Raw genomic sequence first — 25,704 nt, 5'->3', positions numbered from 1 at the left:
ACTGTTTTTGGTGGAAAAGCACAGATACACTTTGGTACCTGCCCAGTGCCAAATGGCAGACAAACAAAGTTAGCGACTAGCTGGGGAACATGATGAAGAGTCTAGCAGCCAAAGAGGCACATATTTCCCTGAGGAGTTGGTGGAGATTTACATTCGGCAGTTGGCTATAAGCATGACTTGCTCCATGTATGCCAGATGTGCGAATAAGCAAATGTTTGGAACCACATTAGCCAAATCAGAATTTTAAGGTGATGCTGTGTTTACGGCTTATTTCCACTGCCCCAGAATGGTTAAAAAATCAAGTAATGCAACTTTTAGATTTTAATATACAGAATTATAAGACTGAAAAAGGTCCCTTCAAAGTTTCCAAGAGCCCAAGGTGACTCCTTCAAATTACTTGTTTTTTGTCTGACCAACAGTCCAACATTGAAATATATTATATTGCAACAAATAAAAGCAGCAAATCCTCATATCTGAGAAATGACTTCATTAAATAATAAATTATCAAAACTCTTGTGACTTATTGATTAATGGGCTAATCATTTTAGCAGTGGTTCAGCAGAGAAAGCTGCAATTGCATCTCCATTTCCAGGTACTGTTCATTTCGCAATTAAAACATCTAGAAACAATTTCTACATCCCTATCTGGTTTTAAAAACACAGCAAGGAAACTTAAGATCCTGCAGACTTGTGCATTTCCATTTCTCTTCTGTTTTAAACCACTGAGCCAAAGGATTGTTTCATCACTGCCTGCTAACTGTCTTACCCTGTAGGTCTGGATCCACGCACAGTATGGCCAGAGGGCAGGGACTCTGGGGAGGGAGCAGGTTTCATCACTCACCGTGCTCCTTAGGTCTGCGTCCCACAGGGCAGAGGGGGAAGGTAATGAAATGACTGCGGCTCGCATCAGTATGGAGGAGGGTCAGAGCACAAGACAGTACCACAGTGACTCCAGCATTCCTACTGAAGCATCTGCTAAGGTCATTCAGACTGGGCCCAAGTCCGAACCCAAGGCTTCCGAGTTGCTCTGGGCTTCATTCAGGGAAATCTGGAGGAGATTTCCCAGATCGGAATGCCGGGCCTGGAATCATCTCCCTCAGTTGTTTTTGTTCTGATTGGTAGTCTGTACCAGAGCTGCTTTTCTAATGTGTTACAGCGAGTAAGTGTGTGAGGATGGATCCATGATCATGAGAGTTGTTTTAGAAGCTTAGTGCTCGCTCTGTGAACTGGAGCAACTGCAACCACAGAAAAACCACATGAGACCAGAAGTAGTGACGCAAGACGCACGACGGAGCAAAGCCTGGGAAACTGTGTCACTGAAAGTGCAGCAGTGCGTCTAACATCCTCTTCAAGTCTGTTTGTGCATTGTAATGAAACATTTGGATATTCATGTTCAGTAGTGTCAGCAATTTCCAGAATTTATGTGGTGAGAGAGAGTGATCCCTGCATTTCAACACATCATGTCTTGTACTTTTCTTCTCACTGTACGTTTACCAGTACATGATGTTTTTTTAATTATTGTGCACAAGATGAAATTTATACTGATAGTGCAAGACACAGAGGTGAGACCAAGCCATTGTTTTGCAAGTTACAAGTAAGTCTCAAATCTTTGTACTCAAGTGCCAAGTCAAGACACTTAAGTCCCAGAGTCATGCCCCAAGTCAAGTCCCAAGTCTCTAACTTTGAGTTTCGAGTCCCAAACAAGTCATAATTCACTCTTCACCAAATGTAATGCAATTCTAACAACAGAGCAACATTAGCTTACATCACCTCGCTATGTTAATATTAGTCTGGACTTACTGTTCTTTGAGTGACTTTAAACGTCGAACTTAGTTGGAAGTTGTTGTATCTCCATCTTTAATTTCCAACGCACCTTTTGCACACTGCACTTAGTTTTTTTTGTAGTTTTTGTACATAAAATTATCTTTGGTTTAATTTTAAGTTTTGGTTTAATGTTAGTTCTTCAGGGTGCTCTCCTGTAACTTGATTGGATGCTGTCGGATGAGTACAACCAAAGTGAATCTGGGGAATTAAATGTCAGCTAGCTGGGAATAAATACCTTTGATGTTAGCTGATTTAGGAAATGAAGGGTAATTAATTAATGTGTAGCACACTTTTTTGAATAACATACTTTTTAATCTTTAGGTTAGTATTTCCAGGCCCAAAGAGCCAAGTCCAAGTCAAGTTACAAGTCACTGGTGTTAAAGGTCAAGTCGAGTTGTCTTTTTTGATTTCGTCAAGTTGAGTCCAAAGTCATCAAATTTATGACTCGAGTCTGACGCAAGTCCAGGTCATGTGACGTGAGTCCACACCTTTGATTAGAAACATCATAATGTCCGTAAGTCTGTGCAGTCATTGCCATTTACTTGTGTACACATAAATCCCCTAACTTGCCCACAGTATGTCGCAATTCTGGACTTTTTATTAAAAGCAGGAGGATGGAACCACAAAAATACTAGAATTTAAGGCAGCTGAATAATTTGTTAGACAATCCAGCTATTGATCCTGCATTAACAATGCGAGTTTACAACTTTCTAAAGAAGTTAGGGTGAAAATCTGCAGGAAAAACTTTTCATTAAAAGTCTGGTTGTCTCACAAAGTTTACTAACTCAAGGAAGACATCTACTATAACAGTTCAGAAGGCAGAGCTATGAGGTGTTTTCCTTGGAAGACACAAATCAGTGTGAGTCAACACTGAAACTGGCAGGATCTGGAAATACCACATGATCTGGTAAATTGTGTGTTATCATTGTTGTCAAGTATGTGCCAGAGACAGGGAGTTTTAGGTGTTTTCGCAGTTCAGTGGAATCATTTCTTAAATTCATCTTCTTCTGTGTATTATATGAACTTCCTCACCTGTAATTCTTTTCATGAAATCTTCTTGGACATAAGATGTAGGTGTAAGGAGGTGTATGATGATTCAGCCTTAAAGGTATACTATGCAGGATTGCCGTTTAGTGTTTGCAAGTAAGCCTGCTGGCGAAAGTGAAAGTGAAAGCCTACCTTAAATTTACTTTTGTGTGGTGTTTCGCCTCACTAAATTTGCAGGGAGGTTTGTGTGGTGCTGTGTCTTTTGGATGCCTGCTGCTTACAGTCTGGCACCAGGTCGCTACCTTTTCATAAAGCCCCAACCTCACCTGAGTGCTGTGGAGGTACTCGCCTATAAACATCCCAAACACTTCACAATAAGACGGAAATATTAAAATACAGGCAGCAGGTAGAGTCTCTACAGAAAAATACACCGCTGCACTCCTCAAGTGGGTCATACGTGATGATTGAGAGGATTACCTCTGTATGAGTCTATACATTGTCTTTGTAGAGAAATCCTGCATTGTATACCTTTAATTTGTAACAGTTGTGTGTCTGCACAATGTGTGGTCAGCATATTTGTGAACTCTGCACATTGTAGTGTGTGTGTCTGTGTGTGGTGGAGAAATTCTAAGAAATTTCAGGAAGTGAGTAAGAAATTTGATGTGCAGATTACATATTGTGCAAACAAACTAAGCCAGTGTTAGTTTTGTTGCCCAGAATCTGCATGATGCAGCAATACCATCACTTGTAATTTTTTTGAGATCATGTTACCTGAGGGCTTAGTTAAAGTAAAATTAAATAGAATAAAATCACTTTGATTAAAGATATACCATGGGCATGTACCCCCACGGCACTCAGGTGAGGTCTGGACTTGATAAAAGATTGCGACTAAGTGTCAGACCAGAAGCAGCAGGCAACCAAGAAACACAGCGCCGAAAAAAATGCCATCTTGGGTTGGTTTTACTTTCACTTTCGCTACCAAGCATGTTTAAAAACAGTAAGCAACAATTTCTGCATAGTATACCTTTAAAGATTAAAGGTTTCATGACATTATACATGACTCTAAGAACATTGTCTGCTGTGTCTACAGTCATGAGCTGTGACCAACACATCAGTGTGACGCTCCTCACCCACGTGCAGACAACAAGACTTCGTAAGTTAAAGTTAGATGTGTCCATCAGGAGTAAAGTGAGGAGAAAAGGTTGTCTGTGGGGTAAACCATGCTGAGGTACACAGCTAAATTTGGTGAGACACACATTAACTGCTGCTCAAGAGGTTGATGATACACCAGGGTTGAGATTGTTGATGTTGGGGAGAGATTGTGGTCAAAGTATTGTCAGGTTACGGTTAAGGCATGGTGACAAATACAAACTTGGTGAAGACTGGGGATAACTGCAGGCTCAAGAGTTTTGATGATAGGCTCCTTGGATGTTTATGGTTAAGTGTGATTGTTGGGTTGGAAATGGTTAAAACTATCACATGACACTCTGGGCATGGCGTGCTGGCGAAGCAGTTCTCCGGGTTTGAAGTTAGTGTTAGGTTCACAGACTTTACAGTTGTGTGAGATATGATATATGTGAGATTAAGTGGAAACTTTGTCATGGTTTGGAATTTACTACCCACCCACCTTGTTTTTCTCTTATTTTTGCACATTCCTCATCTTAAATATCCCTTTGATCGCGTCTGAAATGGTCAGTCTGAACATCTGAGTTTCTGTGTGATTACACAATCTCTCAGACCGAAACAAATCAATTCAAAATAAAAAAGGCACTATTTGTTTAACCTTAATTAGAAGCAGTATAAACCCCAATGAGCAAGATAAAAAGTGCATGTGAGGTTTTGTGTGCGAGTGTGTGGTATGTATATCAGTGTGTGAGGGCATGGGTGTGTGTTTGCCTGTGAGAGGCCCAGTGAGTGGGAGAGTCAGGCTCTGCTGGGACTCACAGCTGCTTCATGGTGCTGTTCCAGGAAGAGCTGCTGGACTTGTTAGTGTTTACTGGCAGCCAGTTTGTGTGTCTCTGTGTGTGTGCGTGTGTGTGCGTGTGTGTGTGTGTGTGTGTTTCTTTGCATCGATGTGTTAGGCAGGGTGTTGGTCTACCCTTGTTAGGCCACTCGTGCTCTTCTCCTCAGCTGCCTCCTCTGGTCTTTCCTCTGAAATTTGCAACAAAAAGCTCTGACACACACTTCCAGAAGAGCCAAGGCTGTAGTCTCATTCTGTCTGATGATGTGGCTTAAAATTGGGCAATGATGGTCGTTGTGCAGCCAACAGAGCGTAAGTTTGGGAGACTGAAATTTTTCAGATTCTGATGTTCTACAGTGTGCAACACAATACGGAGCTGTAGACTCAATTCTGCTTTTCACTTGTCACCAGCTAGCAAGGTGAAAGTGTGGAGTCATCTATAGAACAGAACACATGAAGCTGAGAGGGATTCAATGTCTTGCTCAAGGACACGTCAGCATGGTGGATGCTTGCCAGCAAAAGATTTGAACAGTTGTCCCCCTTACCAGGCTCACTCTTGCAACTAAGCAAACCTAAAAATACCCTGTAAATTTACAACATGTTAAAAACAAGACCCCCACACACTGTCTGATATAATTTGGTGTCTATTGTTTGAATTTCATACTTCTTAACTAACAGGATGACAAATAAAGAATATGCAGTATGCTATGCTTGATGTGGATATGCAATATGCTGATGCTGTGCTACTAAAACATGCTTTATAGGAAGCTTTTTGTGCACACCTACTTGCCCATTTCAAATTGGCCTACATGCCTAATGCACATTTCAAATGGGCATGTGGGTGTACACATAAAGGTACAAGTCATCCTTTTTCATCATAAAATTTTTGAATCTACTTTCACAAAGGTGAAGTGGGCAGAGATGTTTGCCTTCATCGATTCTTCCTCGATATTTCTGATCATTAACCCCCTAACATCCATTTTCCTTTAATTTAGTTTAGTTCTGTTTATTTTGGTCATTTCCCAGCCTATAAAACTCAAATCCATTGGTAGATAGACAATAAATAAACATTAACTTAATGCATTTTTTTAGCATTTAAAAAAGGATTTTAAAAAACAGGACCAAAAAAGTGTATGCTGAAGCCTTAGCTTATTACACCTCCCCTTTTAACATTAATTATATATACGTTCTATAGGCCTATAGTCTGCCCAAATATCCCAAACACATTTCATGTACACTCTGGTGTTCATACCTTATTTTTATATTGATTAATCATCTTGAGTTTAACTGATTTTTTAAATGTATTATGTATATGTCCTCTTTAAGTACCTCTCAAGCTGCACTTGGTAGCTTTTATGAAAACAACTTTTTGTCATATTTGCTTAAACTGTCACTACATCCACAAAGTATTACATTTGACAAATGATCTGTGGAAAAAAAAATCATGTCCCTCCTCCTCCTCCATCTATTACTTTTAATGGCATCTGGCAGAATTCACCGCAGCACTCCGAAAACAACCAATCAGAGCCGAGGAGTCTCTTACGCAGCTGTCAGTCACATCACATCTGAAACTGTGGTCAAACTGTCAAATTAGGCAGCCCTGGTCAAATATGAATCGAGATTCTGTTGCTGCATTTCCTTTTTATTGGCCTCAAATGATTTCAGAAACCTATTTTAGTGTATCATCTGTCTCATTTACTGCTGTGTAGATATAGTGACAGTATCAGCAATCACGACACAACATTATTTTTCTAAAAGTTACCGTTTGCAGCTTTAAGGTTGGAAAAGTAATTTTATCTCACATGTCTGATCTGATACTATATGATGTTTACAAAGTGAAATGTTCAAACCATACTGCACATTACTGTCAAATGGAAATACTCTTCATATCTCGTATATGATTTTTTTCCCAACATTCAGCTTGATAAACAATATTTGGTAGATCTGGAAACTTTGGGATCACGCTACAATTTTGGATTAAGTTCAGTGGGTTTGAATAGTGTTTGGCTGCATGGTGTGAATTTGCACTGACTGTGACATCAGCAGGATGGTTTTGACAAGGTTAAAACAAATCAATGCAAAAGTATGACATTCTGCTCCAGCATGCTGGTAACATACTGTGAGTGTAAAATTAAAAACATGAAACAACTCCTTTTTCCAGGCCTAATTCTACCAACAGTATATCACAGTGACAGAGACAGAGTAAATATTCCAGTGAATATATGTCCACAGGAGAAGAGCCGTGAATCTATCATGACACTGTAAGTCCCCTCGGTTACTCCTCAGCCCCTCATGGGTCTTGTCACACGTTGAAAGGCCAGAGGAACAGACTAAACATGGTGAGACTGGCCTTTCTCCCCACTAAGCTCAGAGGTGTCTGGGCCAGGTGCAGATGGGACTCCCTTGAAAGGTACGCACTGTGTGTGTACATGAGCGTGACTGTGTGTGTGTGTGCCTGCTCTCCTCCAGGTGATGTGGAGGGGAACGTGATACCTAACAGGACATGATGTCAGTTGGAAGTCAGAGTGTCCGATGTGACGGAGGGGTTTGCCATTGTGTTAGTTTTCTTGGAATGCTGAATGTTTCTTTTCACTTACCGTCCATATTTTCACTGGGTTTCATGTTCAAAGGAATTTCCCCTGAAAACTCTCTGCGTAGCACGAAAACCACAAGACTTGTGTGTGTGTGTGTGTGTGTGTGTGTGTGTGTGTGTGTGTGTGTGTGTGTGTGTGTGTGTGTGTGTGCATGTGTGAGACTGCTAGTGTGTTTAAATGGGGTAAGTGGTCATTCACTCCTGTATGTGTGGGGGTGTTTCTGCGTTTTTATCCTTTGGAGGTTCAAATGTCCCCATCAGGATAGAAAAATGAGGAAACTCCTCCACAATAAGGGCATTCTTCCTTCTTCTTCTGTTAGTTTATATAAAGACTATAAAGTTTTTTTCAACTATTGTGACTGCTTATGATAACATTATTCTTACCAGTTTGTTTGCTGAGATGGGCACACACCAATATAAAAAAAAAAAAAGATAAGAAAAGTTTAGCCAAACCTTGAAAAACATCTGCTGCAAACATTCATCACTGTAAACAGACTGATGTTTTGGTTCAGCTGTTGTTCTTACCATATTTGTTTGATTATTATCAACATTTCAGCACAGCTCACTTTCCAAATAAAGTTTTTTTGGGGTGGGGGGGTGTTTTTACTGGCCTGAGGCTCATGTTTCTTGCCTATTCAGACACTTCAGTCACTGTGTTTGCAGGGGTGGAAATAAGGAATAACACTTAATGTCATTACTATAGCAAAGTCATTTTTTAATGCTTGTACTTTTTAGAGATTTTTGAAATCTCTAATTCTAGTTTTATGTAAGTACTTGTTATTCAAGAGCAACAGCCGACTTGCCCTCTTTGACTGAGCTGCCCTTCTGGAGAAAAAAAATAAAAAAATAAATAAAAAATGAATATATATATATGATGATATATATATGATATATATGATTTTTTTTTTTTTTTTTTTTTGCTGTTGTGAAACAGAAAGAAAAATACAAGTAGCCCATAATTATTAAAGCTGGACCAACTTATAGGCCTATATATATATAAAAAAAAATGAACCAAAAACAAAAAAAAAAAGGTTGGCCAAACCTCAAAAAACATCTGCTGCAAACATCCATCACTGTAAACAGACTGATGTACTATAACAGTCATTTTTGTATACTTGTACTTTTTAAAAGATTTTTTAAATCTGTAATTTTGCTTGACTTAAGTAGGCCTAGTTGTTATTCAGGACCAGCTGCCCACTTGCCCTCTTCAACTGAGCTGGCCTTCTGGCGAAAAAACATATAATATATATTTTGGTGTTGTGAAACAGAAAGAAAAATACGAGTAGCTCACAATTATTAAAGTTGGACCGACTTGTATTAAAAAAAATAAAAAATAAATAAAAATGCCGAAAGGTGACATGAAGCGATGCTCTATGACCCCTGTCACGTGACACTGTTGTCGTGCCGACCGCTGAGCGTTCCAGTGCTAGGTGTGTTTCTCGTAGACTGTATGAAATGGTGTTTTTTTAAGTTGTGGAAATGATTAACGGTGAATAATTTAACCAGTGGGCCGCCCTGTGAATAAAAATCTCCGTATATGCTTCCAAACAGCTTGACACGTTTGTATGGTGTCACGCAGCAAGAGACAGCAAGGAGAAGCTAACAGGTGAGTGCACCTTAGCAGAGCTGGTTCAGACTGTCAGCAGGTGAATACAAATGTCAAGCAGCCATTCCCTGCGTAATTGGTTTAATAGGACGTCGGCCTAGTTTTACATAATCATTTTTTAAAAAGTTGTAAGTAGGCTATAACTAACTGAAAACGAGTATTTCAATTATTGACAAATACGCAGTATATTAAATCTATACATGGCACTCTGAGTTAAAGAAAGTGCTGTTAAAAGCATCTGTACAGGAGGGTTGGAGAGGCTGGTGAGCAAGTAAAATAGCCTACTTCTAATGGATTTAATGAAATATTGGATGGCAAGGCCAGAGATATGTTCATGAAATCCTATATGACATTTTGTAAATGTTCTGTATTCATATTCTTACCTACAAAACAAGCTATAACCTACTCCAGTCTAAGTCCTGGGCTCAGCAGTTACTGAGTTACTAGGAAGAAAGGAAAGCACATTATACAGTATAGTACAAGAGTTACAAGAATAATGTGTGATTTAACCTCATCCCATTATGTAGATGGCTGAGATGAAGATTTTATAAAGAAAGAATTTTGTGTAAGTTTATTATGCATTTTGGATGAATGTAAAATTATCTTTTGAAAAATGTTTTTGAAGAATGTGAAAGAAAAAATATTGAAAAAGAAAGGTGAAATAACTTTGATAATAAGTCATGTGACCCATGTATATTTAGCACACCTGTGAGTGCTCATGTGATTCTGCTGAGCAACCTGTGGCCACAAAGTAGCCATGTGCGAAACGCGTTGTTCGCTCTTCACAGATCACAGTAATGTGCGGTGGTTTATGTTGATATATATTCACTGGTCAATTTATTAGGTACACCTTTGCCTTTTCTTCGTGGCATAGATTCAGGTCGGTGCTTTGAAACATTCCTCAGAGATTTTGGTCCATATTGACATGATATCATCACGCAGTTGCTGCAGTTTTGTTGGCTGCATATCCATGATGCAGGTCTCCCGTTCCACCACATCCCAAAGGTGCTCTATTGGATTGATATCTGGTGACTGTGGGGGCCATTGGAGTACAGTGAACTCACTGTCATGTTCAAGAAACTAGTTTGAGATGTTTTGAGCTTTTTGACATGGTGTGTTATCCTGCTGGAAGTAACAATACTCATAGGCTCTGGCATTTAAATGATGCTTAGTTGATACAAAGACCAAGACAATATCCCCCACACCATTACACCACCACCAGCAGCCTGAAGGCAAGATGGATGGCAGTGTGCAGCTTTTTTTGTTTATTAATCTTCAAAATTTAAAACAATTCAAAAATGTAAAATTTGTCCTTTTTTCAGGTTAGAGCAACAGCCCCTCAAAATTAAATGAACAGGACAAATGCAAAACGCTGCAATAAAATTCAGGATCACTTCCTCATGGGTTATGGTAAGCATTTTTGCACCTTGGCATAGATTACATCTACCTCAATTAATCACAAGTGCCCTAAGGGTGTGATTCCAGGTAGTATTTTTCTTTGGCAGAGAAATGATGTCAAGGCGATGGGTGGCGCTTCATCCCAGCACTTCATTTAAAAAAACACTCCCAGTGTTATGCATGGGTTTTGTTTTTATGACAACAGTACCTTGGCATTAACATTTGCTATACCTATGTAAACAGAGGGTTGACTTCACAGTTAACAACATGCTTACAACACTGACTGAAGCACAACACCCACCAGCAGCATTCAGTATCCGGTTGATCTGCTCCCAGAAATGGATTTTTCTGTCTTTGTTGTGATAGTTTCTGACCTACATATCATACAGCTCAGGATAGACAGTAGCTAAAAGTGCAGTAGGGACCAAACCAAACTAGCACCTCTGTGAAAGTTCAGAGATTTTCAGCTCAAAAGTGCTTGGAAAGGCCACTCTGGAAAAAAGAAGCAGAGACCGGCTGGTTTTCTCTCTTCATTGGGGACAATTGAAAAAAGAACAAATTGATATGTGGACACAGGCCCTGAGTGAACCAAATCAAACACACTTACAATGTTTCGTGACCAAGGTGCATGCTGGGTCTAACATGCTCATGGTGGATCTTCCAGCAGTGACTTCTGCTTTTCCTGAGAAACTTTCACCTTCAGTGTGGTGTGTGAGGCCTTTCTGCTGTTTTTGACAATAATCTTTGATGTGTTTGTCATTCACCCAGACTGGACTGATTTTATTCTTTGAGAATGAACAAGCAGAGAAGTTGAACCTGGAGCAGATTGTGAAGAACCCTGCGGTGGCACCAGGATTTTACTGGACCAAGTGACGTTCAGACAGGTGAGTACAGCAACAAATTCTCTCAGCTGACTCTCCAGATGAGAACATCAACAACTGGTTGATGTGTGTTTGTGGCTGCAATTGCTGTACAGTTTATATTCTTAAGACAGCTTCATGTTGTCTGCCTTGGTGATGTTTTATTCTGGAGTAGATTCCATAAATGTTACGTTATTTACTGAAGCTTAATATTGCTTTTTGTACGAACCACAGTGTCCATAGTACTTTTACTAATTGGTGGCCATGTTTGGCTGACTTTTGTCTCTTTACTGGTTAACCCTAGTAAGGCTACACTGAGGAGAGCGTTTGTATAGCATACTACTAAGTGATAGTTGTATGCACAGGCTGCACTGCTCTGTAGAAATGGAACTTACTGTTGGTTCAGACATGAGGGTCGTGTTGCTGATGGTATTCCAGTAATGTGTATGTTGACATTTAATGCAACTTATTTTGTGGTCTAAAGATGTTTCACCTTCTCTTTTCCATTTAGAAATGGAAAGCAGTAATGTTTACTCAGAGTACATTATAACTGACCTACTTCTTCCTTTTATTTAAGCACATGCAAGTTCTTTTGCTTTCTGTCTTGAGTAAAACTTCTTTAAAGTACACTATAACTTAAAAGGAGCCATTATCTACTCACCCATATGCCGATGGAGGCCCTGGTGAAGTTTTAGAGTCCTCACATCCCTTGCGGAGATCAGCGGCGGTAGCGGCTAGCACACCTAATGGCAGACGGAGCCCCAGACTAACGTCCAAGAACACAAAATTGAATCCACATAGTATCTCCATACTGCTCATCCGTAGTGATCCAAGTGTGCTGCAGCCGCGTCATATGAACTCTGTTTTTAGCCTCACTGTAGCCTGTAGCTCTGACTGCTTCTCTGTGCTCCGCACTCACGTGTGCGCGCTCAGGGTGATCGGTGATGCACGGTCTCTGAAGAGCAGCAGTCTTGTCAGTACTGATGTCCAGATTCTGAAATGCAGACATCGCCAATTCCCAGTCTGAGCAGCAAAGACTTTCCTCATCCGTTGGCATTGCTTTGCATTTGAAACAACTACACCACCAGGTTTCCAGTGCTCGACTCCGGTATTCTGCGGCTGGCTGAGGGTTAGGCTCATGAGCTGCGGCGGCTGCTTCGTCCAGTAGCCTGAGTTCCGTCCGTATACTCGGGCTCAGACAAATACGGCTCAACAAAGAAATGCTGTTCCTCCTCAATTTCAGAGTCTTCAGATAATGTTGGGCTGTCCTTTGCTAAAAGACCGTAGTGCAAATTATCTTTTAGCGACTGTGGTAACTGCTGTCTCCCCGTGCGGTGCACGTGTCACATGATGTAAACACGGGTGAGCAAAGCTCATGCTTTCGCTGGTCGCGCGCATGTGTGAGCACCCCTTTAAGTCCAATATTTTAGTAACCGTTCCACCTCAGTATGTTCCCAAATCTGAACAATTACCTCGGTACATGCAGTTATTAAACCTGATAGAACTAATGTCTAAAACTATGGCTCTATTACCCAAGTTGTAATACAATGAAAACCTTTAACGCTGCATTATTTGATGTCTTTGGCCAACGCTGACACAATCTAAAGTTGTAATGTCAAACGTGTTAGCAAATAGTTGCCTATGTACCAGAGATGGGGACTTGAGTCATTCTGACTTGGACTCGAGTCGACTCGAGTCTCTGTTTTGATGACTTGTGACTTGACTTGACAAAAAATAAAAGACTTGAGACTTGACTTGTTGTTTTCAGTTTGAATAAAAAATTAATAAATTAATTTTAAAAATAATGTTGATTACCCAGTAGGAGCGCAGGCTGAGAATGGCGTTGTCATGATTGGATCACTACCCTGTCAATCAGTCATGCCCTCTCTACGTACCTTACGTGTTTATTGGAGAAACAGGCCTTCTTATATCAGATAGGCATCAACATGTCAGTGGGAGGGGTACCGAGAGTCATCGTCTTCGGCTTTCGGAATTACCATTATTACAGCAAAAGACGAACAGCACAGTGCAAGACATGTGGCATAAACATCTCGGACAGCCAGGCAACAACATCAAACTTTGTTCGTCATTTGAAGAGCCATTCTGCCCAGTAAGTGCTTGTGAATTAGCTAACATTATCTGGTAAGTTGGTAGTTAGCTAACGTTAGCTTGATACGATACGGGGGTGGGGTGGGGGGGTGGGTCGGTTTGGTGGAACTTGTTTTTTAATTTATTTGCTAACATTAACCCCGGAAAACATGAGCGAAAATTCCGACCGGTTCATTACAAGAACGGCTGTACGTTTTATGAACAAGCAACACAGGGTTAATTGAGCTAAATGGGTGATTTTGGCTGCTGCCTTGGTTAGTGTGTGTGTGTGTGTGTGTGTTCGGGCTGCCACTAACGATTATTTTCATTGTCGATTATTTCTTCGATTAGTCGACTAATCATTTCATCAAAAAATGTGTTAAAATTTTGAAAAATGTCGGTCTGTCTCGCCCAAACCCCAAAATCACGTCATCTAATGTCTTGTTTCATACTCATGCCAAAAGGTTTTAGTTCACTGTCATGGGAGAGTTTGTGAAGCTGCCAATATCTGAACGTAAGAAGCTGCAGTAAGAGTATTTTGGGGTACTTTTATAGTACTTTTCTATGAAAAATGACTCAAACGGATTAGTCGACTACTAAAATAGTCACCGATTATTTTAATAGTCGATTAGTCATCGATTAGTCGACTAATCGTGGCAGCCCTAGTGTGTGTGTGTGTGTGTGTGTGTGTGTGTGTGTGTGTGTGCACGCACGCACGCATGGGGGTCATCCTTGCAAAGTAAACATTGCAGCGATGAAGTCAGTGCTTACTGGCAGTTACTTATATCTTGTGTTTTTTCACTTTATTAAGATCAGATTCTGCAGGTAAAATTACAATAATAAGGTGACTTGACTTGGACTTGACTTGACCTATTACAGGACATGACATGACTTGACTTGACTTGACTTGACCAAGAAAAAATGACCTGGGACTTACTTGAGACCTGATGGTTAAGACTTGAGACTTACTTGAGACTTGCACATGCGTGACTTGGTCCCATCTCTGCTATGTACACATCCAGCAGATATGGTGCAACATTAGCATTCATTCATCTGAACTGTGTTTCTGGCCAACTGGCCACCAACTCTTAAGGAAAATATTTGGTTCTTTAGCTGCTAAGTCCCGCTACGTTTACAGGCTAATGGCCCACTCTGAGTGTCTGCTGCTTGTTTCTGAGCAGGTAGCTTACAGTATCTAAAAGCAACAGGAAATAATGCAGATGAGAGCAGTAGGAGTGAACCAAAACAACAAGGTTATGGAAAACCAAATAATGAGCTGAAAGATGCTGAAAAGCTTCACAGAGTTAGAGGTAATAATTTGCTGCGGGTTTGTCACTTTGAGCTACTCCTTTCATATTATACATAGTAATTTGATATATTTGTCGGCATAAAATGATTAATTAGTTAAATTATTGAAGAGCTTAGTGTTTCAAATTTAGTGCAATAAAGCATTGTGTAATAAAGGAACTCACAAGTATAGAAATACAAACATATCTGTGTGTGTGTGTGCATGCACTTCCGAATGTGTGCTTTCATGCTTGCATGCAACAGTGTGTGTATATTGGGGGGTATATGAGGTAGAGATTACATGGAGATAAGAGCAGCCAAAATGGCCTCAGGAGTCCTGCTTGGACCTCGGCGAGGGAAGCGAGAGGAAATGGGTCCAGAGGCCAGACTCAGCTGTGTATATATTCTGCGGGGATCTGAAAGTGGCCGTGTACCCATCCTCCCCTGCCTCCCACCACCCACTCCCTTGTTCCTTCCCTCCCTCCTTTGCTCTGTTGGCCAGCGCCACTCTGTACGTCTCAGGGCAGATTTCTCCCACAGTTGGGAGTGCTGGGTTGTGTGGCGGCCTGTTTATACTGGAGCGTGGACTTCCTAGTGGCAGCCTGCACCTATCTAAACATCCCCCCGGCCGCTGCTCTGTGTTCCCGGCCTTGCACAGTCTCCCCCCTCCTCCTCCTCCTCCTCCTCCTCCTCCTCCACCCGCCTCATCCCCACCCGGATCACTCTGCTCTCTCTCACACCCTCTTTCTGCTTCATCACTCCTTCACTCTTGTCATCCCTACTCGCTGTCCATCTTTCCCTTTTTCTCTCTGACCCTCTCTTTCTCTTCCTCATGTCTTTTGCTTTCTGTCTCCCTTTTTACTCCCTGCTTCCACTTTCTCATCATGCTTTCCTCCCATTGCTGCTTTTTCTCATAATTTAGTTTCTCTTGCATTTTTACCCTTGACTTTGTCATGCTGTAGAAGAGAGAAAAAGCAGGATAGAGTGGATAAAGCAGGAATTCTCCAAAGCAAATTTTCTGTGTTGTGAAACTCCTGTTTTGTTTTTTACTGTTAATATACTATATTTAAGTGGTTAAGTTTAGCAGGAATAATGTATACTGTGTTAACCATCTTTGGCTCAGGCTGATGTGAATGTCATAAATTTTGTAAATATAGTATTTGTCCAAAGTATTATACAAATTGAAATTTTGACAATACATAGAAAAGTTAAGGCATCACCCAAATTATCATGATCATCTGAGGGGGGCATGAATGTCACTTCCAAATGTCATGGCAATCCATCCATTATCTATTAAGGTTTTTCCCATATTTCCAAAAAAGTCAAATTTCTGGTGGCACCTAAGGAAAAGTCAGGGGATCAGCAAGGTCTGAGCCTAAAGTCACTGATAATGAGGAAAAATAGGGAGTGCTGCACTGGGTTAAGGCTCTGTGTAGTTAGTTGTAAAAAGATCAGGGTCCATATTCACAAACATTCTGAAAATCCTCTCAGAAAGCTCCTATCTTAGCCTTAAATATTTTAGTAAGGAGTCCTAGCTTAGGAATGATTTAGAGAAGTTCTCAGAGAAACTCTGAGCAAGGAAGGGACAGAAACTTTTACCTTGTGAGGAGGCGTGGTTGACCCCATTGCTAGGTGTGATGCATTCTTTTAACAGGTGTGATTGGTTGTCACAGACACACCCTTCTGAGCCTGTAAGGTGTGGACAGCCAGTGGAAATGACATGAACTGCTGACTGTGAAAGTGTTGTCATTGTTAGTGTGATCACTCTGTTGATGGAAGGTTGAGACAGACCCAAGACATCACTGCTGCACTGTTGGCTTTTTCCAGTTTTCTATCCTAGTATTCTGATCATTTTATTGCATTGGGTGGGAAATATGTTTGTGTCCCTCATGAGATTGACCACAAATGCTATTCCTGCACAATCTAATCTGTGGCATTTCATTTGCTCACTGTCATCCAGTGTTGGGAGAATATTTCTCTGACCTCTTTGTGTTCCTCCTTTCTGCTCCCTACAGTTTTTCACCTAAGGAGCTCTTTTAAGGTCTAGGATGTTCTGTGAATAAGTTTTATCTTATCTCAAGGACCTAGTCTTAACTCTAAGGGAAAATTCTAAGAAAACGTCACGATTCAATGAATTTTCTTAGAATTTTTTCATTAGGATCAACTCTTTGTACCAGGAAGCTTTGTGAATACGGCCCCGGGTGCTCCTCAAGGATGGGGCAAACAGTCACTTACAGATAAAAAATAACGGCTGTAGTTAAAAATCCATTATTAATACTTGTATGACCAACACGTTTCGACTAGAGAGTCTTCCATCAGGGTGCGAACTGCATTGGAAACACATGTGCAATTTAAGAGCTCTTATGAGGGTCATGTGACACAGGTCACGTGGTATGTTGGTGTAGCTTGACTAGACAAAAAACCACATTCACAGAAATTGCAAATGATAATGACATAAATGTATACTTTAGATAATTAACATGATCAGTAACAAGAAAAAAAGGTTCAACGCCAAATAGATGGAAAGGAAACAACAGTGAAATAAAACAAGAATTTTTATATATTGTGACAAACCTACACATAAAGTGGCAGAAAGTGAAAAATACAAGATATGTTTAACAAGGACAAAAACAATATGTGGGAACGGACAACAAACGCATAATGTGTTGGAAATTGAAATATTTCTAAAGTTTATGACTCATGATAACTGACAAAAGGATTTGAAAGTGGGGATAAAGTTAAACCTACATATTCAAAGGCAGGAAAACCTTCATAGGGCCCTATGTCTATTAGGGCTATACCAATATACCACATGGCCTGTGTCACATGACCCTCGCACAAGCTCTTAAATTGTGCACGTGTTTCCAATGCATTTTACACCCTGGTGAAGACTCTCTAGTCGAGATAAACGAAAAGTCAGGGGATCACAAACGTTGGTAGGATTCATCCTAAAGTGAATGTCCGTTCAAATTTAATGGCGTTCCATCCAATGGCTGTTGGGAGATTTCAGTCTGGACTAAAGTGGTGAGCCAGTTGGAAAGGAGCTCAATATTACTCCGAAGCCGTCAAAATCCGGATCTTGGGCATTGACTTCAGAAACCAATGAGAAGAGGTGTCCTTTAATGTCAGCATGATACACAGTTGGTTGCTGTTATAGTTAAACAGCACCCAGCAGCGTCAGGGGGAAACACGGCAGGACAAGGACGAAAGTTAAGGCGGTGAAAGTCCCAGTGGGGCGGGCGGGAGGGCTGGTGGATGGGTCCCACAAACACAGACTTTCACCTGAGAGAGTGGTGTTTGCGCCCCGTAAGATTCTAAAGTCAAATCCTGTTATTTTTTTCCCTCAATCTAACCTTGTGTTTTTGTTGTCTAAACCCAACCATGTGTGTTTGTTGTTGAAGGGAAAAAAACGTCAATTTGCGGTGTTGTACCGACCTAGTGCATTTACAGTATTTTGAAAGAGACTGTGTGTAAACGAGTATCTTGAAAGAAGAGGACTTGACACGGTGTCCTAGAACGTCAACGACCAACACACTCGAGGTACCTTGCACGTCGTATGTGGACGTGGAAAGTCCATGACCAAAACGTCAATATCTGAAGCGGTTGGAGTGAGAATGTGTGTTTTATTTTCTGAGATGTTATTGTTTTGGTTTGAAAGACCATGTAAAAATGGCAACAACAAAAAAAAAAACAAACAAAAAAAAACAAACACGCCATTCGAGCAAACCACAGCTCTGCAGAGATGGTTCTTCTTGCACCATGTCATTTTTAGCCAATAATCAGGTCATTATCAGTTGGTTATAGTATCACTCTCTGTTTCTCACATACACATACACACAGACATATAGCACACCTCCTCTTTGTTTGTTTATTTGTATGATTATCCGCTCCTGTCCAAAAGAGCAGCAGCAGGATATCTGGTGTAACACAATAGCAGGGTCTGTTCCCCAGGGAGCTCTCTGCTCTGTACTGTAACACCACTGGAGCATCCAACTTAGCATTATCGCTTTTGTCCAAGGAACAGCCCACTTTCTGCAACACTTGCCTTGAGGCACGCTGAGAATACTGCATCATGGGGTGTTTATGTGTGCGGACAACTGGTTTCATTCCCACCCTCTCCACCTTCTGCACTGGCGAGTCCTTATCTTAGTCATGGTTTTACACTGCTGAAGAATGAGCTCTCTCAGGGGATACCCTCAGCTCGTTTTGGACTGTTTGGTTGGTGTGAGCAGTGGTGATTGAATTATTTGTTCTGGTGTAGTCAGTCCGAGGTGAAGTATGTTGGACAAGCAATGACTGTGAATTCTCCCGGGGCATGTGTGCGTGTTCATGTTCGCCTGGGGTTGGGTGAAGAATGTGTGTATAAAGTGTGGGTGAAGTTGGGAGTGTGAAGTATGAAGGTCCAGCGAGAGCAGGCCAGAGAAAGCGCCAGTGAAAGCGCGCCCTTGCTGACAGATGAATTGCTCTAATTAGAAATCCATAACATCCTGCCACATGGCCGCCTTATCCCCAGCACACTTCCTGCTCTGGGCCAGGCTGACGACAGCCAGCCCTGCTCCTTCCGTCACTCCGAGCGAGGGAACGAATCGACAAACGAGTGTGGATGTCTCCTCCAGCACATGCCCCAGGCACAAGTCCTATCTGTCAGTCCCCCCTTTTCTTGGACCATGAGTGAGCATATGTCAGTGTGTGTGCGTGTGTGTTGCATGCATGTGTGTGTGTGTGTCATCTCAGCCCTTTGTGTCTGGGGTCTTGCTCAGCTGGCTGGCTCACTGTCTCTATCACTTCCTCTGTTTTTGCCACTCTCTATCACACTGCTGCTCTATCTGTCGGCCTCACCCGTCTCCCCCTCCATTCTTTCCTCCTCCCAGGTGTCTGGATGGGGGGCATGAGTTGAGGGAGTCCAGAGACCAGTATGGGGAATACTGATGATAACAGAGGTTGCAGGCCTGGTTCATGTGCGAGGAGGGTTCTTGCTCTGGCAGGAGCAGCGGTGCCAGCTCGTTGGATACACAGCAGGCCAGGAGACAATCTGCTCTGCACATTAAGCAAGACATAACGGAGATCCATGGCCCATCATAAACATTATGCAAAGCTTAATGGCCCCTGCTGAATGCTCTGCACTATCTCTGGCCCATTATGAGATGAATGGCTTGGGAGTAAGTTTAATGGTCCTGTAGCTACTAATCTCTGGGCTGATGAGAGGTTTCACAGCAAGTGTTTCTCATAAGACTGTGTTAATAAGTAAGCTCTTACAGCATAAGGTGTCTTAATGGGGTGTCTAGCTTCTGCAATCTGCCAAAACAGCTTCATTGCACCTTTGGGGAAATTTTACACGTGTCTATAACACTTTAAGAGGCATGCAACCTGACTATTCTTCTAGAAATCCAGAGACTGTGTTTTATTGATGGTGTCGGAAAATGTCGTCTCAGGTCCTGAGGCTTGACACAATGGGCTACACGGTCAACCGTTGACTCTTAAGCTGTTTTTTAATGGGCTGCATTCTCCTTTTTACACACTGCTGCCTCACCAGCAGGAGTGTGTGTTTGTGTTTCAGTAGTTTGGTTTCCATTAGATGTGGCTCAAGTTTTAAGTTGTTTTTTTAAATCACAGCAGAATAAGATAGAAATCAGAGTGTTTTTCCAACCTCTACCGTTACATGAATTTATTTAAGAGGATCGGTACATCATGGCATTTCCATTTTGCTATGCTGCAAATGTGGGATTATATTTCTGATACGTGCAGAGGTCTCTGCTGATCTATGTAGGGTCTCACAGGTAACCCTGCAACATATCCTCATACAATGGTTTATGCATCTTCCAAAATTTTGCATACAACGGTTCATATAACATCTAACATATTAGCCCCCCATGAATGACATCAAGCACTTAAACAGTTAACATTTAGCTTAGGTTTAGGCAAGTAAAGTGACATAGGTTAGGTTTAGGGGGGAAAAACATGGTGACAAAGTGCCTTAAAATAACTCCGTGTTTACTTGCTTCCACACCAGTCTCCTGGGGGAAAGTCCCATGTTTTTTGACCCATCCACCACCCAAATCTGCCTTCTTCCGCAGACATTTGCTCCTTATACTACTCCCACTTTCAAATCCGTTGGCACACTGGTCACATGATCGCAGCCCTCCCAGTTACTTGGGTTATATAGAAATTACTGGCTACTCTGTGGTGCATTACTTTTTGTAGGTATGTGTACAGACAGTGCATGAGAAAAGCCTGAACCGTGGATTGCAGATGATCACAAAGGAGCCAACGTATCCACCCCCAGAATCTCAACAATGCGTTCTGTGGCCATTCTGTGGAACTGAAGTATTAAATAGCCTGTGCAAATGTCTCTGACTTCACCTATGCACATTTACTTAGGTGTGGATGGAGAAATCTTCTTTTTAAGGCGAGGGTTTGCTTGCTAGTAGAGTGAAGGAACGTAATGAAGAGAGGCAGCTTGACATGAATGCTTTGCCAACGTTAGAAGAAGCAGAATATATTTGAAAAATCTGTTTCTAGAAGCCATTATTGCATCTTCGTCTTTTCACTATGCCGTTTTTTCTTCTCAGCCAAACATGAGAACATTCTTTGCAACATTTCAGCATAGTTTTTTTTTTGTTCTGGGCTTTCCATTAAGTTGTCTGCACAAATTTAAAGTGCATGTAAGAACAGGTTGCTGGATACATACCTAAATGCACCTTTTAATTTAGTCACAGTTGTTGAGCAGGGTTTAGATCTTGTTTGAAGGTTTACATTGTTTTCTGTCTCATCTAACTGATCAGTGACCTCTTATCCCCTTTGGATACAGACTCTGTCATCTTGGAAGAAAAAGACAGACTAGTAAAAAACTTTCCAAAGGATGGAAGTAATCACTGAGAATGGTATTGTATTCGTTGGCATTTATCATGCCCTCTGAGGGGAAGATTAGACTAAAACCAGAGCAGGAAAATTCAACCCACCTGCTTTTAATATACCTTTTATTCCTCATTTTACGCTGGCACATTCTATAGTGCAGGGTATAGTCTGTATGTAATGGGCAGCTTTACAGTGAAATGTCATGACACAGAAAAAAAGAACTGGAGCTAAGCATCTTTATACAGCACCATTACATTTTTGTGTTGAGTGAACTGATGGAATTTCAAAATGCGCACAAACACACTCACACACTGATGTAAAATACAGCAGCACCAGACATGCACATTCACAGAGATGCTCAGGCTCTGCGGTCAAACACTCATACAATGCCGCAGTGTAAGGTTCGCTGTGGTCTACGCAGGCTGGACCGCTACCATTGTTTTTATCCCTTTTGTCTTTTCAGTGACCCCGCTTACACACGCTCACACTCACAAACACATGCCAGCACACACATGCAAACACATGAGCATACACATAAACACAAGCCCGATGTGTGTGCGCCCACACACATGCACACATACCAGCATACATGTATTCCTGGCTTCATGTTTAAAGTATGCAGTTTTTGTGTGTGTGTCATAAAAAGTAAGGGGAGGGGGGGAAACAGGCAACGGAGCAGGGAAAAGTGGGACAAGAGAGAGTCAGAGAAAGAGGGAGAGAGAGTTGAGCCACAGAACAACGCTGCTGCGAGCAGCTGTGGCACTCCCAGATTTCCCCCTGATTGCTTTCAGCTGGTACTTGAACCCTGGGCCTTTTGGGTTTTGGAGGCCAGCCCAGACCCCACAATCCCCCCAGCGCCCCATCCAGCTGCCTGACCCCTCCCTGACCCCGTGCCGAGGATAGGAAAATACGAGCCGTGCCAAGCCAGAGAGACTCTTTTATTTTGCCTGCTGGCATGCTGCCGGTGACCAGGGCTTACATAATGGGAAACATAGCAGGACCCAGGAGAAAGCAGCCCCTGCCCCCCTTTCTCTTTTTCCTTACCAATCGATCCTCCCCTTTCTCCCCATCTCCTTTCTCCTCTTCTTCATTTCTTTTCCCACTCCGCTCCCCTCTCGCCCCCACTTGCTCCGTCCTCTTCCTTCCCTCCATGCACTCTGCCTCCCCTCCTGTTTGTGATATATCTTTTTGGGCCCACTCGCCTGGGCACATTTATTACAGACAGCCTCGACACAATCCTGAAGCCGAGCCACCAGCAACACAACGGCACAGCGCACACTCATCAGACACACTCAAACGCACAGGCGCACACACGTGTGGGCGTGTGTTTGCATACTCTGAGGCATTTACAGCTTGTGTTGTGCGTCCTTGTGTAGAGGACTTTAATGGAGGAATGTACATGCGGTGATTAAAAGTTACCTCCACATAAGGACGTAAAGAACAGTGATACATTATAGCATATAATAGTAATTTAATGTTTTTACCGCATGTTTTATGTGCTCAGTGTGGTTATGTGATGTTTTGAGGTTTTTGTTTTGCTTTATTTTAGCTCACAAAGCAAATTCCGATCAACCACAATGAAATAGCAATAAAGAATTGCCATTAAGTTTGAGAGAAACGCCATTCTTTGTTCGCCATCACTGTATTATTTGCAAGTCAAAATCCACTGTAGCTTCTCTTTGGGACAGGGATGTCAAATGCAGGGGCTCATGGTTGAATCTTCCCTCACTATTATTGCAGTTGGCATACTATGGGATTACAGATCCTGTCTGTTGCCATTTATTGGGTTTAATTTTATGACCCTCTTTATAAGAATTCATTTGGAAAAACAAAACAGCACCATTAAAAACGAGCACTTGGTATATTAGCGCTTGGTTTTCTTTTCTGTCTGAACTAAAAATGGAAGAGCAGGGCAGCTTTTCAAACCTCTGAACTGCCAACTAACCTTTCCACTCATGTTAGCCTCTCGATTTGATAAAGTCCACTGGGAGCCAATTTGGAGGTGATCATAAACCAATTAGTTGTACAGTGTTTTTGCTTAGGATGACATCACCAGACCACAGTGCTCCGGTTTAGTGAGGTCTAGACTGGCTCGCCACAGCCGAGGCACACACCACAGCAATAGGTGGCCAGTGTGACTGCTTTGTAAAAACCCCAAATAAGCGTGTAGGGACTATTAGTTCTATTTTAGTTTGATTCACGCTTGACTGGGAACCATTACAGTGCAGATGGCTGAAAAAATTCAACGGTAAATGCACATGAGAAAAACAGGCAGTTTTACTTAAAGGACAAATGCAATTTATTACAACGTGGTCTTTTTTTATTATTATGTTAATTGCATTTTTTTCACCATTTTTATCAGTCATGATATCACCAAAGTGATTGCCTAGATTTGGGAACATACCAACTTAAAGATTAGTTTGATCTGTCATTTTAGTGTTACCGTAATTATTGGCTCGTCCCAAAATCCATGGCTGAAATCTTTCGCCAAAAATGTAACCAAGCTTTTATACACTGTGTCTGTGTGAGTTGTTTTTAAAGTTTTAAGTCTTCAGTAGGAAAGAATGGGCCTGGGGCTGAGAACCACAGACAAGCAGGAGGTATTAAGAGACAAGCTAATGCATTGTTGATTTTGGTCTTTTCATGGGATTTGTTACACAAAGTTGTTTTTTTTTTCATATGCATTTTTTTAATCTTTAATCTGAAAAAAAAAATAACAACCTGTAATACACAGAAAACTTGTACACTGTACAATGTGTTTTATTGTTCTGTTCATCTCGAAAATTTGCAATACACGGCAAAATAAAAAGACACATTTTCTCCCTTGCTTCTCTCCACTGGCATTACCTATGTGGCTGTCACCACTCTCTCCCCATGTCTTTCATTTGGCACCACGGCTACATGAATGGCCTGAGCTGACCTGCCTGTCTGTCTCAACACTTTTGCTCTTTTGCTGTCTGTGTGCGTTCCACATCCTCTTCCTCTTCATCATCATCCACTTGAATATAACTATCTTTCTTACTGTGTGTGACCCGTTCCTCTGTCTTGTTGCATCAGCTGCTGCATTTTCTTCACCGTTTCTTGGTCAAACAACTCTCCAAAGTCTTTTGACTGATACAAAAAAATGCAGAAAATTGATTTTGTTCCAAAGATTTAATTACGGATGAAAGTTTCGGAGTCAGTGTGCAAATGTGATTTTCACCATGTGAAGTTGTGTTCTTTAGGCATGCAACAATTACAGATTAACAAAGGCCTTATGCTTTGACTTAGCGAGTACAATATTGTTAACAGTGGGGGAAGTAATGGACTACATTTACTCTCTTTACAACTCTCGTTTTATGTGTACTTGTACTTTTTTGAGTATCTTTTTAAATCAGCAACATCATTTTTTACTGAAGTCTTTTTTGATACTTTGGAAAACCTTTGTGAACTAAACTAATCACTGATTTAACACACCACTCAGTGAGCATGCAGAGTGACCCAAATCAAACTAACCCACGATTTTGCATCATCAATAGGTGCATGGTGAGTCAGGCTAACATGCTATTATGCTCATGGTGGATCCTCCAGTACTAACGTTTAGCATTCACATAGGACCTTTTATCTTTTGTGAGGTGAAACCTTTCTGATGTTTGTAACGGTTTAACCCACAGTTGTGACAAATGAGCGTCTTTCAGATCAACATGTTAGAAAGCTTTGAGGACCGCAGTGGGACAGAGAGACTAAGTAGATTGGTTACAGTGGGAGAGGGTGACAGAGTGGACTGGTTATGCTATGAATAAATGAATAAACGAGCAAAAAAATTGAAGAAGCTGATTGAAGAGGATTTCATGGACAAATGAGTACAATGAAATCAGAGGAGAATAACATTAATGATAAGCAGCGCAGTGTTGCGTATGTGTGTGCATTACATGCGCAAAAACAGTGCAGTTTATATGATATTGTTTATACAAGTCCGTCCATGTTGTCATCTCCGGTTATGTTTATTCTGCTGTTTAAGTGGCAGGTTATCTAGTGTCTGTGGCCTCATAATGTGTGTTGCACCGGCCGCAGTATCCATAGCCCCTTTTATTTATTTACAATGATTTTGTATTTAATTATCTGCGTTTTGTCCTCTTTTCTGGAAAATTCTAGTCCAGATGTGTAGGAGACAACTGTGTAATTGATAATCAGTTGTCTTCACACAATCATTGGTTTGGACGTCGTGGCTCTGGTGTAATGTGTATATGCTGACAGGTTAATGCACC

The 25,704-nt window shown here is 41.4% G+C and overlaps 1 long non-coding RNA gene across 1 annotated transcript in view; it reads left to right on the top strand.

Moving 5' to 3' along the window:
- The first annotated feature begins 8,792 nt into the window (after positions 1-8,792).
- The window catches only part of LOC125888442 (uncharacterized), a 91,937-nt gene continuing 75,025 nt past the window's right edge, over positions 8,793-25,704 (top strand). The window contains exons 1-2 of the long non-coding RNA XR_007449334.1: positions 8,793-8,969; positions 11,136-11,251. This is a non-coding gene — a long non-coding RNA (uncharacterized LOC125888442). The remainder of the gene's footprint in view (positions 8,970-11,135; positions 11,252-25,704) is intronic.

This window comes from Epinephelus fuscoguttatus, linkage group LG5, assembly GCF_011397635.1.
Source record: "Epinephelus fuscoguttatus linkage group LG5, E.fuscoguttatus.final_Chr_v1".
NCBI lineage: Eukaryota > Metazoa > Chordata > Actinopteri > Perciformes > Serranidae > Epinephelus > Epinephelus fuscoguttatus.
Note: the sequence above shows the minus strand (reverse complement) of the source record. Positions and strands in the feature narration are given on the sequence as shown.